The sequence below is a fragment of the Neomonachus schauinslandi genome, chromosome 4, assembly GCF_002201575.2.
Source record: "Neomonachus schauinslandi chromosome 4, ASM220157v2, whole genome shotgun sequence".
NCBI classification, from domain to species: domain Eukaryota; kingdom Metazoa; phylum Chordata; class Mammalia; order Carnivora; family Phocidae; genus Neomonachus; species Neomonachus schauinslandi.
Window position 1 is genome coordinate 135,839,150 of NC_058406.1, and position 19,812 is coordinate 135,858,961.

At 39.9% G+C, this 19,812-nt stretch overlaps 1 long non-coding RNA gene and 1 pseudogene across 2 annotated transcripts in view; one reads left to right on the forward strand and one right to left on the reverse strand.

Moving 5' to 3' along the window:
• Positions 1 to 19,812, forward strand: part of LOC110579117 — a 255,213-nt gene that overhangs the window by 34,490 nt on the left and 200,911 nt on the right. The window lies entirely within an intron of this gene.
• On the reverse strand, positions 17,744 to 17,844 carry LOC123324700 (annotated as a pseudogene).

Here is a 19,812-nt window from a genome sequence, read left to right on the forward strand (position 1 = left end):
CTTTCTTTCTTTCTTTCTTTCTTTCTTTCTTTCTTTCTTTCTTTCTTTCTTTCTTTCTTTCTTTCTTTCTTTTTATGATTTTATTTATTTATTTGACAGAGAGAGAGACAGTGAGAAAGGAAACACAAGCAGGGAGAGTGAGAGGGAGAAGCAGGCTTCCTGCTGAGCAGGGAGCCCGACGTGGGACTTGATCCCAGGATCCCGGGATCATGACCTGAGCCGAAGGCAGGCGCTTACCCAACTGAGCCACCCAGGCGCCCCCATTTCTTCAATTTTAATCTCAGTTTTCCAAGACTTCTTGAGGATTTTGCTATTAATAATTTTTTGGTCCTTAAATATATTTTTGGTAGGAATGATCCATAGGTTTGGAATTTAACAATGACAACTAATATGTGTTAAACCATTATTATGTGCCAGGAACAGAGTAAGATCTTTATACAGATTATCTCATTTAATTCTTGAATTATTCTCACTTTACACATGAAGAAGCTGAGGCTGTGGGAGGTCCCATGAAAGTCAAGGTCTGTAGCTACCAATAGTGAGAGAGAATGTGGACTCCGGCTGATTCTAAAGTCCAGCGGTCATCATTCTACAGGACTTCTAATTAAACAGTTTCAGTAAATTAAGATTACCTCCAAATTTGTCTTCCAGTTCCTTGCTCACAAAGGAGCAAGTTTTATTTATAACCAGAAATTAGCTGAAATGCTTGCTGCGCAGTAACAGCAGTCTTGCAATCAACTGTTGTGCATATCTTCTGGAAGAGAGCTAGAGGAAAGGGAAGAAGGGTGGGGAACGGAAGAATGGAGGGAGTCTGTCCTGTCACTGGGAAGTTAGCACACACAGGACAGCATGAGAGTGCTCCTTTCCTCCTCTTCCCAGAAAGGCAGGAGGAATAGGAGGAGTCTTCCTCTCTGAGAGGGGTCAAACTGCAGGGCCCAGTGCCTAAAGCTGACCAGCTGACAGCTGGCTAAAGTCAGAGCAAGGAAGATTCATGGTAGAGTCTAAATATTATGTCAGAAGAACATGCTTTAGGTACGATCACTTTACTGTAAAACGGATTATTTTTTTCTTTGGACCCAGATTAGCACTTCTCTAGGTTATTTCCTATAAGACATTCAGTGCTGAGAGACGAATTTGTCTCTGCCTTACATCTGCATCACTTTAAACTTCTATTGATTTAAAGGGGGAAGATATGATTGCCTCAAATAAACTGTTATCTTCTATAGCTGGTAATGGATGAAAAAAAATGAACTGAATCATTTTCTTTCCAAAGGCTGGAGAGAATGGGGAGAGGGAAGGCAGGATATAGGAAGGTATCTTTAGGCAAACTTCAGCTTTGGAGTATGCCCCAGGCCTTACCCAGGAAATATAACACATCAAGAATGCACGGGATACTCAAGGAGAAATTAATCTTGCCATCAGGAACACTTTGCATTTGGAAATTCTCTAGTTCAAAAAGCATCAGCTTACAAGAGTCCGGCTGCTTTCTTAATTATCTTTGCAACACAGCACATAATTTCCCTCCTATTCTAAAGGGAAGGTGATTTGCTCTCTATCTCTCTTTCTCCCTGACTGTGCAAATACTAAGGGCTTCAGCAGATGGGCATGAGAGCCATACAAAAAAAAAAAAAAAAAAATCCCCCATGATCGTTCAGACTTATTCTTTTTCTCCTGGAATGTGCTGAGGTGTCTGGCTGCCTGCCATACCAGATAGTAGAAGTGGTGTGATGGTGACCGAGTCGGATAGTGAATGGAGGATTCCCGGCACCAGGTACCGGCCAGCCAGCAGGACCCGGGCTTGCCCCGTGGCAGCAGCAAGTTGCTCCGTAGGCCAATAGCAAGGCTGCGAAGTGGCCTGATCGCAACAGGAGCCAGTCCCGCCAGCACCCCAGAGCTGCCGAGCCAGCCAGGCCAGGGAGGCAGAACCCGCCCCCATTGCTGACACCGCAGGGCCGCGCCTCTCACAAAGCGCTGCCTGTTGGCTCTGGGCATAGACCTCCCACACCTACAGATACAACATAGGGAGATTAACATGCATTAGAAACTAAGCAAATAACTGAAGGGATCTTTTTCTTTAACGCTTGTATCTCTCTCCATCCTGACCTTCTTTTATTCGACTTCAAGGTATGCAAATAGGACACCCTGTGATACTTCGGTCCTGTGCAATGTGTGCGAAAATAGTTCCATGCTGCTGTGACTTTCAGGGTCTAAATCTTATTTAGCTGTCAGTCAATTAGCTGGAAGTATGCAAAATAAGTTTTAAGTCGGGGGGGGGGCGTGGCTATACTGACCGGCGAGGGCATTATGGATGGGTGCTCAGCGACTGAAGCCCTGGTTTCTTCCTTTACTCCTGGCGCTGTTGATATTATGCAAGACTGAAGCAAGAAGTATCGTTTTAACAACTGCCAAAGAGATACAGTGTGGCCTAACAGTGTTTCTTATGAATTGTCATTTTTACATCTTTAATTTGGAAATGCGTCTCTAATCTGTTAGGCTAAGTGAAAAGTATGACACATTTATGTCATGATATCTAAAAGCAAGAACTTTGCCATTAGATACAAAGTGCTGAATACTTACAGAGTATCATTGGTATTCAGTAAGTGCTGTTGAATTTTCCAACAGATCCTTTTATTATGTTCACATTATGACTTTGCATTTATTACAAAAATTAAAAAAGAGAAAAAGAAAAAAGAAAAAAGAAACAAGACTGAATGTTTGAGTTACTATCATGTCACACTTCTGAACTTAAATTATCGGAATGGATGCCTTTGCTGTGTTAAGAGGTAAGAAAAGGTAACTTCAATGTTCCTGCATTCTCCCTTGGGAAAATGGTATTTAACATCTATGTTAACCAGCTAGTTCCAATCTATTTTGGAAGCCAGTTCCTTAGAAATAATCCCCAAAAGTATTCATATATTCAGAAAATTATGTTCCCTTTACTTTGGAAAATGAGAGTAGCCAAAAGAGCGGCTCTTGGACTGCTTCTTTCTCCTCTGCGTTAATGTTTAGATTGAGGAGCCACATTACCTCCCAGAGGATGGTGCAGAAAACAACCGAGCAAGTGTTGGGACAGGGAAGCACACAGTAATGTATGAGTGGGGAAAATGTTGGTCACCCGCTGCTGTTCTCTCCTGGCTCCTGACTCCCTGATCCCTGGTGGGAAGGCACTCTCTCTAGCTCCTTTTTTTTCTTTTTTTAAACCACAAAGCAGTGATCACCAAGACAGCATGGTACTGGCACGAAAACAGGCATATAGGCCAATGGAACAGAATAGAGAGCCCAGATGTGGACCCTCAACTCTGTGGTCAAATAATCTTCGACAAAGCAGGAAAAAATATGCAATGGAAGAAAAGACAGTCTCTTCAATAAATGGTGCTGGGAAAATTGGACAGTTATGTATAGAAGAATGAAACTCGCCCATTCTCTAACATCATACACAAAGATAAACTCAAAATGGATGAAAGACCTCAATGTGAGACAGGAATCCATCCCAAGCCTAAAGAAGAACATAGGCAGTAACCTCTTCAACATCGGCCACAGCAACGTTTTTCAAGATACATCTCCAAAGGCTAGTGAAACAAAAGCAAAAATGAACTTTTGGGACTTCATCAAGATAAAAAGCTTCTGCACAGCAAAGGAAACAGTTAACAAAACAAAGAGGCAACCCACAGAATGGGAGAAGATATTTGCAAATGACACTAGAGACAAAGGGCTGATATCCAAGATCTCTAAAGAACTTCTCAAACTCAACACCCAAAAAACAAATAAGTCAAAAAATGGGCAGAAGACATGAACAGACACTTCTCCGAAGAAGACATACAAATGGCTAACAGACACATGAAAAAATGTTCATCATCATTTGCCATCAGGGAAATTCAAATCAAAACCACATTGAGATACCACCTTACACCAGTTAGAATAGCAAAAATTGACAAGGCAAGAAACAACAAGTGTTGGAGAGGTTGTGGAGAAAGGGGAACCCTCTTACACTGTTGGTGGGAATGCAAGTTGGTACAGACACTTTGGAAAACAGTGTGGAGGTGCCTCAAAAAATTAAAAATAGAGCTACCCTATGACCCAGCAATTGCACTACTGGGTATTTACCCCAAAGACACAGATGTAGTGGAAAGAAGAGCCATATGCACCCCAATGTTCATAGCAGCAATGTCTGCAATAGCCAAACTGTGGAAACAGCTGAGATGTCCTTCAACAGACGAATGGATAAAGAAGCTGTGGTTCATATATACAATGGAATAGTACTCAGCTATCAGAAAGGATGAATACCCAACTTTTGCATCAACATGGTTGGGACTGGAGGAGATTATGCTAAGTGAAATAAGCCAAGCAGAGAAAGTCAATTATCATATGGTTTCACTGATTTCATATGATTGACTGAATTCATATGATTCACTGAACATAAGGAATAGCATGGAGGACATTAGGAGAAGGAAGGGAAAAATGAAGGGGTGGGGAATCGGAGGGGGAGATGAACCATGAGAGACTATGGACTCCGAGAAACAAACTGAGGGTTTTGGTGGGGGGGAATGGGTTAGCCTGGTGATGGATATTAATGAGGGCACGTACTGCATGGAGCACTGGGTGTTATATGAAAACAATGAATCGTGGATCACTACATCAAAAACTAATGATGTATTGTATGGTGACTAACATAACATAATAAAATTTAAAAAATAAAATCTGTAAATCAAAAAAAAAAAAAAAAAACACAGGAAAAGGCTTCTCCCTTAACAGTTTGCACATGGCATGTCAAAAGGTTCTCTAGGTTCTCAGTATTCTGAAAGAGTAAGCATTCTGATCCCTTCCTCCTCTAAGCAGGTGTTCCCAATAGTTATACCATTCTCTAGACTCACTTCATGGAGGTCCTAGATATTAGGAAATCTCTTGTACAGTGTTTAGATTGAGGAACCACATTACTCTGAGAGGAGTGTCATGATCACAGCCTTTGGTACACATTACTCAACACAGTTCGCCTTGGGCATGGTCGGGCCTGGGGTATTGCTGCTGCCCTGGCAGACACTCACACACATGCAGTAAGGACCGAGGAGCATTCCCAAGGAGTCCCTGTTTCTAGGTTAGAGATCATAACTAAGTACTGAAATCAAGGCTGAAGAGACACAAGGGAAAGAAACTTCCGGAGAATTTTTTAGAGAATATTCTTGACAAACTCCTATCAGAGTAGCTATTAAATTCATAATGGTTTTCATCAAAGATCTTGTCTCTGGCACCGTATATTTCAGAAATGCAACTGACTTAGCAGAATCAGCTGCCTGGGCACTTGGCAGCGATTTATTATTATTTTTTAAATGGCTCCCAACCATAAGAATTTGCCATTGTTAGTAATTATAAATCATAAGACATCAGTAACATTGGAGCAATTATAAGAAATGGCCCATAAGGGGCACCTGGGTGGCTTAGTTGTTAAGTGTCTGCCTTCGACTCAGGTCATGATCCTGGAGTCCTGGGATTGAGTCCCACATCGGGCTCCCGGCTCAGCGGGGAGTCTGCTTCTCCCTCTGACCCTCCCCTCTCTCATGCTCTCTCTCTCTCTCTCATTCTCTCTCTCAAATAAATAAATGAAATCTTTAAAAAATAAAAAGAAATGACCCATAAGCCAGTTTTTATGTTGTAGAAGAAGTAAGGAAATGTTAAAGCTTAATCTTATCTGTGTGTAAGAAAGTCAGTGGTGGAATACACAGGTGCAAATGACTCAGATAAAGCAGCAAACTACAAGCACTCAATTATGTACAACGTGCATAACTCAACCCCAGTGTTTCACTTCTTAGTCTGAGATCAGGCTTCTTAAAGGAAGTGTGGCCAGTTCAGATACACCAAGGGTAAGAAAGAAAGTCATCCCAGGGAGGGGGGTGGTTTTTATAGGCAAGAGGGTTGCTACCATTATTATTAAGCATCTGCTACTTAACAAGCCTTGTTCCTAGCACTTTGTCTATCTGATTTTGCATACTCATCTCAGTAACTCTTATGAAGTTGCTATAATTATCTCTGGATTTCAGATGCCTACCATGGGGAAAGTTAGGTAAATTTTGCAAAGTTTCATGAACAGTAAATGCCTCTGGGGAGTCCCAGACCATTCTGATTCCAGATCCCAGAGTGCATGCTTCTGTCACCTCTCCTCTAGGTGAACATCAAAGGCACTCAATAAAGGGGAAATGAGATCCCAGTAGGACTGCCCGGCAGCTGCGTGAATGAATGGGGGGAAAATCTCACTGCTGGGCTACAGAAAACACATGAATTCTACTCACCTATCTTTTTTTTTTTTTTTAAGATTTTATTTATTTATTTGACAGAGAGAACAGGTAGGCAGAGAGGCAGGCAGAGGGAGAGGGAGAGGCAGGCTCCCCGCCGAGCAGGGAGCCCGATGCGGGGCTTGATCCTGGGGACCCTGGGATCATGACCTGAGCCGAAGGCAGCCGCTTAACTGACTGAGCCACCCAGGCGCCCCCTACTCACCTATCTTTAAACCAAGCCAATCCCCTGCAAAAAAACCCTACTGCTGGGTATTCGCACACCCAGTCCTGAAGTTCATGCAAACTCCAATTTCGTCCTATTTCACTGACCTTGTTTAGTTTCAGGTCACTGCCTTTCGCCTCCTTCCATTCCCAGCTCCTGTCACCCTTTCCAGTTTCTCCAACCACGCGCTCCCTTGCTAGGGGTTCTGTGATTCAGATTTTTGTGTTTCCGCTTCTGCCTTTCACTCTTAGATGTGTGGAATCCAGAAGACAGGCCTGCTCACCACACAGATCTCTCTCATGGGAAGGACACCGCACCATATTCAAAAAGTATATTTAAGTCATTAGTAACTCTATCTGCACATTTTTCTAAAAGTTATTAAGCCATTGCTTTTAAACATGGTAAAATCAGGGGCACCTGGGGGGCTCAGATGGTTAAGTGTCTGCCTTGGGCTCAGGTCATGATCTCTGGGGCTTGAGCCCCACCTGGAGCCCCACGTTGAGTCCCACTTTGGACTCTGGCTCAATGGGAGTCTGCTTCTCCTTCTGCCTCTCCCCCCTGCTCGTGCTCTCTCTCTCTGTCTCTCTCTCTCAAATGAATAAATAAAATCTTTAAAAAAAAAGTGGCAAAATCATTTTATTTAATTTTATTGATTTTATTATTTTTTTTGTAAATCAGTAAATTCGGTTCTCTGTCAGTTCGATCATTTGGCAACTCAGTTCTTTCCTCATTTCCCAGCTAGCAGCTGGGGAGTGAAGGCCCAACTAGGCTCAGCCCCAGAGCCTTCCTTCTTAATGTTAGGCAGACTTCCTGGAAGTGGAGGAGGAATTCCAGCCCCTGGGGACAATGTGGCAGAGGCAAGAGACACAAAGAGACATTCCATCAGGAGGCTGGGAGGAGTGGGTATAATTTCCTACAGTCGGGCAGGCTCTGAATAGTCTTGTTATTTTAGGAGGACCCTCAGGATGCTTTCATTCAGAAAGAGCCAGAGTTTAAAGGCATTTAGATGGTCCTCCATCTAAATTCATCTAGGTCCTAGATGAATATGCTGAGAAGTAACGGTTTTAAAAAGAATGGTTTAACAACTTTTTTTTTTTTTTTTAGAGAGGGAGAGAGAAAAAGAGAGCATAAGCGTGGGGAGGGGCAGAGGGAGAGGAAGAGGGACTCTCAAGCAGACTCTGTCCCTGATCTCACAACCCTGAGGTCATGACCTGAGCTGAAATCAAGAGTCAGATACTCAACCAACTGAACCACCCAGGTGCCCCAGGAATGGCTTAACAACTTTTAGAAAAATGTCCAAATATAGTTATGATGATTAAATATATTTTTTTGAACACAGTTAACATTTAGCATTTTAAGTGGAAAAATTTCAGTTTATACTGATTTTTGTTTCAAAATTTTAAACATCTTGTTGAATTACTATATTGTACACCTGAAACTAATGTAACACTGTATGTTAATGACACTGGAATTAAAATTTTAGAAAATTTAAAATATCATTTTCAGTTTGCTAACATTTTAGCATCTAAATTTTAATATTCTTTAGATTTCTACCTCGTTTTCTTATCTTTCCTTTATAATTTTACACCATGATTAAATATCAAATTAATTTAAATATCAAATTAATCACAAATCATCCAATCCATTAAAATGTTCCCTTCTAGGGCGCCTGGGTGGCTCAGTTGGTTAAGCGACTGCCTTCGGCTCAGGTCATGATCCCAGGGTCCTGGGATCGAGTCCCACATCGGGCTCCCAGCTCAGCGGGGAGCCTGCTTCTCCGCCTGACCCTCTCCTCTCTCATGCTGTTTCTCTCTCGCTCGCTCTCTGATAAATAAATAAATAAAATCTTTAAAAAAAATAAAAAAATAAAAAAAATAAAATAAAATGTTCCCTTCTAAATATCCTTGCTTCCTTCCTGCTGATTTGTGAAGTTTCATATTTTTAAATTGAAACTTTCTGCAAACTGCTACCCAACTTTCTGTTTCTGAAATTCTCTCTCTTTTTTTTTTAAGATTTTACTTATTTATTTGACAGAGATAGCGAGAGAGGGAACACAAGCAGGGGGAGTGGGAGAGGGCGAAGCAGGCTTCCCGCTGAGCAGGAGCCCGACGTGGGGCTTGATCCCAGGACCCTGGGATCATGACCTGAGCCGAAGGCAGACACTTAACAACTGAGCCACCCAGGCCCCCTCTGTTTCTGAAATTCTTGTTAGAAACCAAAATGTCAGCATTTTATCTCTGATAGGACTCTTGGCTAATTCTGATTTATTTCATATGATCTTTAAATTAAATTTAAAATTTTAATTTAATGAAAATTCAACTTAATTCTAATTGGAAATCAATTTTAATTAAACTTAGAATTTTCTGTGTTTTAAAATTTAAATTAGTCAAACTAAAAATCACTTGCTAAAAATGTAAATTAAGGTTGACATGCCATTTGCAGAATTGGCAAAATAATACTAAATATGCTTAAATTTTCAAAAAATAGTCACATACTGAATGCCAAAATTGTTGATGGAAAAGTGGTTCATATGGGTACTTTCACGGAATTCGGGATTTGTTACCATTTTAGCATTCAGTTAGGATTATTTTATCAGGTGGCCAGCCAAGTTTAGTTTAACCAATATACAAAAGAATATATTTGAGTATATGCAATCAAAATCAAATATTTTTATTAAAACTGGTAAAAACAACAGTTTATACATTTTGGTCATTCTACAAATTCTTTCAAGAACAGATTTTTAGTGGGTTTGCCTGCCTTCATATTCAAGACCCTGTAGTTAAAAACACAAACAAGAACATCAATAATAATGGCAACAATTTATGGTTAAATAGACAGTGAGCCAGCACTGTGCCAGAAACTCAGTTGTCTTCCTTTGACCCAAACCGCTTTTTGAATTAGGTATTATTATTACCATTTTACACAGAAGGGATCTGATGTTCAAAAAGGTCAGTCACGTAAATTGCCCAAGGGAGGCAGGATTCGGACTCCTTGTCTCAGAGGCCAGGTTGCCAAGCTGTGAAATGCAGGATGGAGACTGTCCACCTCTGCCCTAGATCTGCAAAATGGAGAGGAGGAAAGAGGTTGCTCCCACGTCACTGCCTAAATAGAAAGAACTCAGCATCTCCAAAGATGCGGCATTGGGGGCAGCTAGCAAGCGGTCTGGGAAGATTTCCAGCCACTTGCTGAGGGAGTGGGAGTGGCGGTGGAAATGACAGAGGTCTGGCCCAGGCATCCAGCGGGTGGCAGGATTATCCGTCGGCATCTCAGCACTGAGCACAGTCAGCTCACTCCTGGTCCCTGGCTCCATTTCCTCCCCCCGTAAGGCCATTATGTCTATCGGACACAAAGGAATGGGCTATTGCTCCTAAGTGCAGCCCGGAACTGGTTGCTGTCTGGAATCATGCCAGTCCGCCCCGCATGGCCGGCGGGAAAGTAAGAAGTTCTCTTGTCTTATAACCTCAGAGCATAAAACCGAAGGGCATGTGCAAGTCTAGCTCAAGGGGTGCAGCTGTAGGGGTCATCAGAACAAGAGGGATGCACACGGAATGGTTTTGACTGTCATCTAGCAAGCTTTTGTTTGCATAGAGTGGGATGAGATGTGTATGGGTTAACCTGTCCTGTGAGCCTTAGCACATTATTAATACCAGCTAGCAAATACCAATCCTCCTCCTCTTCCTGTCACCTTCTATAAATTTCCCTAACCAGCCTGGAGTGATTATCCTGAATTTTTCTACTCCAGTGACAGATCGAGGTTTAACCAGGGATTGTCACCTCTACTCTCATTCTTGCCACACACGTACTGCTTCCTCTTTCCCACTGCAGCTTCAGGAAGAACAGGGCTTGAGAAGGAAGAAAATGAGAACTGGGAAGATTGCCTTTCCTTTCTGCTTGGGATGACATGATACCCTATCTATCAGATTATTTTTCTTTTCCAATCCCTCATCTCATATCCTTCTCAGATTGAATGTCTCTAGTTAGTGAGATGGCAAGTTTATATATATAATATATATTAGTTTAGTTTTTAAAATTTACAATTCAGTGGTTTTTAATACATTTACAAAGCTGTATAACCATCACCACTATCTAAAAACAGAACATTATCACAACCTTAAAGAGAAATTCTGTTTCTGTAAGTTCACATTCTCCTCCCTTCCCGAGCCCCTGGCAAACCACTAATCTATTTTCTGTTGCTGTAGATTTGCCTACTCTGGACATTTCATAAAAACAGAATCACAACAGGGGTGCCTGGGTGGCTCAGTCAGTTAAGCGTCTGCCTTCGGCTTGGGTCATGGTCCCAGGGTCCTGGGATCGAGCCCTGCATCGGGCTATCTGCTCAGTGGAGAGCCTGCTTCTCCCTCTCCCACTCCCCCTGCTTGTGTTCCCTCTCTCTCTGTGTCTCTCTCTGTCAAAATAAATAAATAAAATCTTAAAAAAAAATAGAATCACAACATATGACCTTTTGTATCTGGCTTCTTTTACTTAGCATGATGTATTCTGTGTTCATCTATGTTTTAGCCTGCGTCGGTATTTCATTCCTTTGAAAGGCTAAATAATATTCCACTGTAGGAATACACAATGTGCAATGTTTATCCATTTATCAGTTGATGGAAATTTCAGTGGTTTCCACTTTTTGGCTGCTACGAATACTGCTGCTGTAATCCTTCACATACGGGATTGTGTGGACATGATTTCATTTCTCTTGGGTAACACATACGAGTGGGATTGTTGGGTCATATGGTGTTCCATGTTTAAATTTCTGAGGAACTACGAAATTGTTTTCCCCAGTGGCTGCACCATTTTGCATTCCCACCAGCAATGGTACATAGTGCAGCCAAATAAACTAATGCCAAGTAAAGGCAAGTAAGTTATTGAAACTAGAAATGAACAATATCATTAGTGTGTTATGTAAAAATGAAAAAATGCTCAGAGACTACAAGGCCAGAAATGAGATGGTGTTGCTTAAAAGGAGATGTAAGAAAGCATCTTGATTAATTACATGTTGGTACAAAGTGTGATTTATACAGGCAACCCTGAGCTAGGACATGCAAGAACAAAAAACTAGAAGAAAGGATATCCTGAACTATTCAAGGAAACTTCCTTTTACTATCAACCTGAGAGATGACAATAGGGGGCTGCAAGGAAGAGAGACTTTAAATGTTTGTAAACTATTTTTGTTTTGTCAAAGTTCCCTGGGCGAATAAAGGAAATCTATATAAATGATGGAGATCTCTGGTCCATTTAGGAAATGGAAAACAATGTCCAATGGTAAGAGTTGGACAGATCCAAATTGATACAGAAGTGTTGGAAAATTCCATCACCATCTGAATTTTCACCCTAAGACTATGGCAGAATATCTACTGCTAACATTTAGTCAGTGGAACACTGAATTGGAATGATTTATTCAAATACATTACTCAAATTTTTACCCCCATATCCAGGAGGAGCAGTCTCTCACAGGTGTTTTATTCATAGATAGAATCACCTGGAAAAGAAATAGTTTCTGAGGTAACTATGAAGAAGTTTATTTTGATTAGAATTATTTATTTTGGCAGCTCTGGGGCATTAGTCTTAGCTCTCAGGATATTCTGCCAAAAGTGCCCAGAAGTTTGTAGGAAATAATACATTAAGTCAGATGTATGATCATCCAGAACAGGATTTTGCTCTCAATTAAGACCACAGGGATGGTTTGTGGGATGACAATTGAGCTTCTGGCTCTCAACCATGAAGATGAGGAACAACTTAGAAGTCTTTCTAGTTATTTCCTGAGCCCAGTTTTGGATCTGTCACATCAGCCTTATATAAGCCTTTTATAAAATTCCATTGTATTTTGACTCACCACCCATATTTGCTGAGATGGGATTTCACTACATGTTAGGGTCCTGGAATACCAGTGGCTTAAATGAGATAGAATATTTCTTTCATGGAAAGCTCAGAGGTGCGCAATGCAGGGTCAGTAAGGCAGCACTGATCCATGATGTACCCACCGATCAGGGACTCACCCCAGCTCACCAGGTTACCTTCACGTGTGTGTGCCCTTCTCTTCAGGTACAGACGTCACATCTGTGTTCCAGGAAGCAGAAAGGAGGAAGGGATGAAGCATAGCAACAGGTGTGCCCGAGCTCATTCATAAGGAATATTAGAGAAGCTGTCAGAGGAAACTTCCACTTACATATCATTGGCCAAAACATCATCATAAACGTATGACCACCCTAAACCACACGGGAGACTGGGAAATGCAGTTTTGATGTCCTAAACCATTTGTCCAGCAAAAACAATGGAGGTTTCTATTTTTGGTTATTTATCTCAATTACCATGAAGTAAAGGGAGAACATATATTGGGGGGCAGACTACAGTATTTGTCATGCCACATTTTGGAAGTAAAGTATTACTCTGGGTTGTGTAATGTAATTCTTCCTCCTAATTTCCCTACATTTGAGCTTCAGTGTTGCCTCCTGCTTCTAATGTAACTGGTTTCATATTGGTTAAGAAGTAACTTTAAAGGTCCCTGAGGGCTCTGGCTGTGGAAATGGGAACTAGAGAGGGGTACACTAAATGGAATTGACTCCGTGTAATGAGGTTCCTGCTCAGTATCACACTGTTAGTTTTGAATGGTTGTGCTCACAACTTGTGTACTCTTTCTGTGATTATCAACTTTAGTTATTGAACCTTAAACAAATCACCACATTTAACTACTTGCAAATCATCTTTCCACACAGATTCCTAAATGTTGTTGTTTGTGTTTACATGACAGTCATCTCTACATCACTGTTAACACTTGGGCTACTCTCCTCTGGACTATCTGAAGCAGAGATGGTACTTTTTTAGTAGATGTTAGAACTGAGTAAATAAGCCTTGCTTCAATGGAGAGAGAGGGAGAGAGAGACACTTTGGATCATTAAAATTCACCACTGGTTTAATGGATCATTAAAAGGATATATCCTCTGTGGCCAAAGAGATGAAAATAGTCATTCAAAATGTGGGACTATAGCTAATAATACTGTATAGTATATTTTAAAGTTGTTAAGAAATTAGATCTTAGAAATTCTCATCACACAAAAAAAGTATGTATGGTGATGGGTGTTAATGATGTATTAGGGTGATCATTTGCAATATACATACATATCAAATTACTATGTCCTACATCTAAGACTAATGTAATGTTATATGTCAATTATATCTAAATCAAAAAGAAATTAAATGAAATGTGGGAATATAATTACAGGAAATCTGAGAGTGAAACTTCATAAATGTTGAAAGGAAATCTTGCTGCAGGTGCCGACTGAAGTAGGCCACCAAGTTAAAGAGAAGAAAAATAGTCCATTTAAACTATATAAATGTAAGAAAGATAGATATTTTAGGAGCAGAATTATCCTTAAAAATTATCCATCCAAATCTTTTAATTTTATGGATGAGTTTACTGAGATGCCGGGAAGCGAGCTGGAAACACTCATGAAATTAATTACAACTCTCTTGGGGGAAAAATTTCAATTTTTGCCATTATTGATTAAGAGTCACCTGTAAACATAAGATTTGGTCAGATTCTCACAAAAAGATACAAATAATTTAAAATAATGTAAACTATTGATAAATGGAAAAAGTTATAAATGTAAATCTTGGAGCAAATCCCTAAACTAAAAATTGGGGGAAAGAATTATTCATAAAAATGACATGGTTCAGAGGATGAAATTAACATTTAAATATAATATTGTCTTATTTTTGCATTCAAAAGAGCGAGTCAGTATTTAAGTAAGGCTATCTGACTACTTAAATTTAAATGCAAAACAAAACAACAACAAACTTTACCCCCATCATTTATTTCCTACACTTTCAGTTTTCCATAGTTCCATTGATTTAGGAGGTAAAATCTAATGAGGAAACTCACCAACCTGGCCATCAGGACATCTGTAGCTAACAATTATAGGTTGTTTTTAGTCCTTATTTTTTTCATTAGCTTCTTCTTTTCAATATATTCTTCCAAAGGAGGATTTTAAAAATATTTCCTCTGCTTCTTGCTTTGATTGGGTGATAAAAGAAAACAATCACTATGATCTACTTAACAAACAGACCACAGAAAATTTAACCATGAAGCTAAAATAATCGCTGACTTTTTATCATTTCTGTATCTTCCACAAAATGTGGAGAAAGTCAATATTAATTCCTGTCATTGCTTTTTATCCCTGATCAATATGCTCAGAAAACTTAACCAGCACACTAAAGAAGTAGTTCCTGGTTCTTTTGAAAGGCACCTCTGTCATTTTGCTGCTGTGGATATTGATCTGACCTTTAAATTCCTAAGTTGAAATGGAAGCCTTTATGAAGAGGTATTATTATAAGGTGATATTAAGACATAATAGCCTTTAAAATGTATTACCACTTTCTTTTTTTTTTTTTAAGATTTTATTCATTTATTTGACAGAGAGAGAGAGAGAACAAATAGGCAGAGAGGCAGGCAGAGGGAGAGGGAGAAGCAGGCTTCCCGCTGAGCAGGGAGCCCGATGCGGGGCTCGATCCCAGGACCCCGGGATCATGACCTGAGCGGAAGGCAGCGGCTTAACCGACTGAGCCACCCAGGCGCTCCGTATTACCACTTTCTTAACAAATGTTACCAGGATGGAAAAATAAAAGAAACAAACAAAAAAATAAGAATGGAGGGCATTCTGTAGGATTTGTGGTTGGTTCGTTCATTCTTTTTCCTTCCTTTTTTTTTTTCCTTCCTCCCTCCCTCCCTCCCTCCCTCCCTCCCTCCCTCCCTTCCTTCCTTCCTTCCTTCCTTCCTTCCTTCCTAGGAATTAATTACTGAAAATCTGTTACCTAATGATTTTATAATATCAATACATGCTCTGGCAACATCTCAAATGCTTGAAAGGATTAACGTGAGGAACAGGCAGGCAGCTTGCTGAACTCATTTAAAAGACAGCAAATGCTATCAGGGAAAAACACAAAAATGAGCACTAGCTGGTTTTTAAAGTAAAATTTCTGGTATCAATTGAACTAATGCTTCAGTACAGAAGGGCCATCTTCGTGCTGTTAAGTCCAGAGAGAAAAGTTGAGTTATATTGATTTTTGCAATAGTTGTGTGTAGAGGTGGCTTATTTTACTTTGTCTTGAGATCCTTTTCCACAGAATCGTCATGAGAACTCAGACATAATTAAAATCCAGTCTGTCCATTACATGGAGACAAAAAATCACAAAATCTCTATTATCAACTGGATTTGGGGTACGTGTGTTTCACTGTAAGCATCCTGGACCCAGAACCTTTCCAGCCACTTTGGGTAAAGCCTTCTCAGCTGGCTTACTCACTAACTTTATACACAAAAATGCAGGAAATGTGACAGTCTTGGTGGATGGGTTCAATTTTCTCCTCTAAACTTGTTCTCCCCTGCTGACTCTGTTCTAACAGGAGTTTTTGTCTTTATTATTTATGAATGAGGTTATATGGCATCATGGATATTGAGTCCCTCTCTCTGCCTCTCTCTGGAGCCTGAATTATTGCATAATAGGGAATTATTAAATCATATTGATTGTTTCAGGTCTCAAAGATGTTTATCCCTGAGATCACTTGCTTCTTTTTCTATCTGTGCCTTACACAAAAGAAGAAACGGCCCAGAGGGTCTCAGACTTAAACTGCTTCTCAGAAACACTTCGAGGGCAGCCTCTTTTTTTTTTTTTTTTTTTAAAGATTTTATTTATTTATTTGAGACAGAGAGAATGAGAGAGAGAGAGCACATGAGAGGGGGGAGGGTCAGAGGGAGAAGCAGGCACCCCGCCGAGCAGGGAGCCTGATGCGGGACTCGATCCAGGGACTCCAGGATCATGACCTGAGCCGAAGGCAGTCGCTTAACCAACTGAGCCACCCAGGCGCCCGAGGGCAGCCTCTTTAAGTCGAAAAAATATGAACTTTTTAACTGAAGTTTGCCCTCACTGATAAACACAGGATTCTTCCTTTTTCCTTTGCGGGGGTTGCCTGCTCAGATGAATCTTTCTTGGTTGTATTAATTTTAATGACTAATTTTTGTTTGAATTTTTTTCTCTCTAAAAAGTAGTAAATGCACGTGATAAAAACTTTAAGCACTATAAAGTATATAGTTAGTTTCCTTCTACCCCCTGAGATCTAGTCCTCTAGCTCATTCCCTGAGAGGGATGTGTCTAAAGCTTCCTATCACATGGAGAAAAAATTCCATTTCTTTGGGGTGCCTGGGTGGCTCAGGTGGTTAAGCATCCGACTCTTGATATCAGCTCAAGCCTTGACCTCAAGGTCGTGAGTTCAAACCCTGCAGTGGGCTCCATGCTGGGCACAGAGCCTACATAAAAAACAACAACAATAACTCATGATCTCTGCCCCATCTCTTTTCTTTGTTTTTCCTTCCTGCTCCAGGCACATACCCTCTTCTCTAACTTCTTTCTTTTTAAAACCTTATTGAGATACCTTTGACATATAAAAATTAAAAATATTTAAGGCACACAACTTGATTTTTTTAAGAAAGCTCTGCATTCCACATGGGGCTTGAACTCACAACCCTGAGATCAAGAGTCCCATGCTCGACCAGCTGAGCCAGCCAGATGTCCCTCAATGTCTTGATATAAGTCTGCATTGTGAAAAGATCACCACAATCGAGCTAAATAACTTATCCATTACCTGTACATAGTCATCATTTTGTGTGTGGGGGGAAAGGGTGTGATTTAATTCAAGATCTACCATCTTAGCCAATTTCAAGTGTATAATAAAGTATTGTTAACTATGGTCGCTGTGCTGTACATTATATCTCCAGTACTCTTTTCGTCTTGCATAACTGAAACTTTGTACCCTTTGACCAATATCTCCTCACTTCTTTCACCCCTGGCAACAGCCATTCTACTGTCTGCTTCTGTGAATTTGACTATTTTAGATTCTACATATAAGTGAGATCATGCAGTGCTTGTCTTTCTGTGCTGGCTTATTTTACTTCGCACAATGCTATCCAGCTTCTGGATGAGTCCTGGGTCATTGCTCCTGGGTACTCTGCCCCTTGGGTCTTTGCTCTGGTGGTCCCCTCTAGTGGGGAGCCCTGCATTCTCCTGCAAATCTTGCTCAGCCTTCCAGGCCCTGTTCAGGTTTTCGTTACCACTTCCTGTATTCACCTCACATATCTGTCTCCACTACTAACCTTTAAGATCTAAGAGGGAGAAAGTTGAAAAACCTGGGCTCTAGACTCAACTCAGCCATTAATAACTGTCCCAGAGAAACACAGTAAACCTCTCAGCACCCCCGCTTTCTCAACTGCTACATTTTTTGGGAGTCATCCTTGTGCAGGGGCCATGCTAATCTTCTCTGAATCATCCCAGGGTTAGTATATGTGCTACTGAATGGAGCACTCATCTGCTACATTTATTTTATTTTATTTATTTATTTTTTTTTAAAGATTTTATTTATTTATTTGAGAGAGAGAGAATGAGAGACAGAGAGCACGAGAGGGAAGAGGGCAGAGGGAGAAGCAGACCCCCTGCTGAGCAGGGAGCCCGATGTGGGACTCGATCCCGGGACTCCAGGATCATGACCTGAGCCGAAGGCAGTCGCTTAACCAACTGAGCCACCCAGGCGCCCACTACATTTATTTTAAAACAAGTAGCCAAGTGTTAAAACACTGGAGAAGAAAGCAGTAACTCCTGCTGCTTCTGTGTTCTTAAAGTGGGGAGACACATTCTCTCTTTACTATATAAATGAAAATAAATATTTCAAGTAAATATTATGATTGTCCCCTAAGAAATTTAAGTTTAGTGGAGAAAACTGTGTTTATTGAAGTATATGACCTAAACACTGGGAATTATAAATCTGAGTGATTAATATGAAATCCCAAGTTTCATGGAATGTTTAATTAATGGACTAAGACCCTCCATTCAAGCAGATAACTTGTAAGTTGGTTGAATTCATGAACTTTTATTGGTAGCCTTTCAAGTTAAATAAAATCCTTTAAAATTTCTTAAAGTATTGTTTATAACATGAGCTGTGTCTTATGTACTCTCAAGGAAAGATTATGAGGAGCTTGTGACCTTATTTGAACAGTTAAAATGCTCAGTACATAATCATCAAGATGCTTTTCTAGGAAAGAGTTTCACTTAAATCCAGTTAAAGTAGACTTTAATATTCATAAGAGGATAGTATTATTATCTGGATAAATCTATCATGCAGAGTGTTGTGGCAAGAATTAAATAAAGCCCAGAAGAATAATATTTTAATGGAAAATTTTCCTTCAAGAACTGGAAATAAAAATAGGAATAATTTAACCTTTCAGGCATAGAAATGAGCTTATAAAATTCTCAGACCACAAATGTTAAGGTAATTCACAGAACAAGAGGAAATAAAAAGAATCACTAAAGTTTTTATATAAATTATTTTGAAAACCTGAATAAAATATATTTTGAAAAATATAATTTACCAAAATTCATCAAAAAGATTTAAAAAAAACCTTAGCAGATAGATTTCCAAAGAAGAAATGGAAAATGTACAAAAGTTGCTTTTGTTCCTTCAAATGTTTCCCCAGGGGAATTCCACAAAACCTTTAGAGAACATATAATTCCAATGCTAGTTAAATAGTTTTAGAGCAAAGGAAAAAAAAAAAAAAAAGGAGCTCCTAAGTACATTTTATGAAGCAAGTATAACATTCAATATTATAAACTGTTAAGTCATCATTTGATAGATTCAGGGAGAAACAGCATATTAACAATCCTGAAAAAAAGCACTGAGCCAGCAGCATGTTTTATGGGAAAACTCAAGAAGCATTCCATTGACATCAGGAAAAATTAAATAATGCTCACTGTCACGTTACAGTGTAACATTGGGCTAAAATATCAACCACTGAGCTTTTAAGAAAGTAAAAAGAAATTAGAGGTTCCAATATTAAAAGGAGTTGAGAGAGAGAGAGAAAGAGCAAGAGCAGGGGGAGGGGCAAAAGGAGAAGCAGACTCCCTGCTGAGCAAGGGACCAGACTCAGGACTTGACCAGGACCCTGGGATCATGACCTGAGTCGAAGACAGATGCTTAACTGGCTGAGCCACCCAGGTGGCCCTTTCCAGTTCATTTTGAAAAATGAACATATCTCAAGCATATATCAAGACAAATTATTCCAAATGAATAGTGCTTAAATGTAAATAATAATAATAATAAAAATATAATATAAAAACTTGAGTAAACTCCTATAAAGGAGGAAGGCCTTTTTAATTATAGACTCAAATCCATAAACCATAAAACAAAATAGTATAAAATTCAGCCACATTAAAAAATAACTTCTGCATGAGGTAAAATATTATAAACAAAAAAGACAAGTGATAAACTGGGGAAAATTA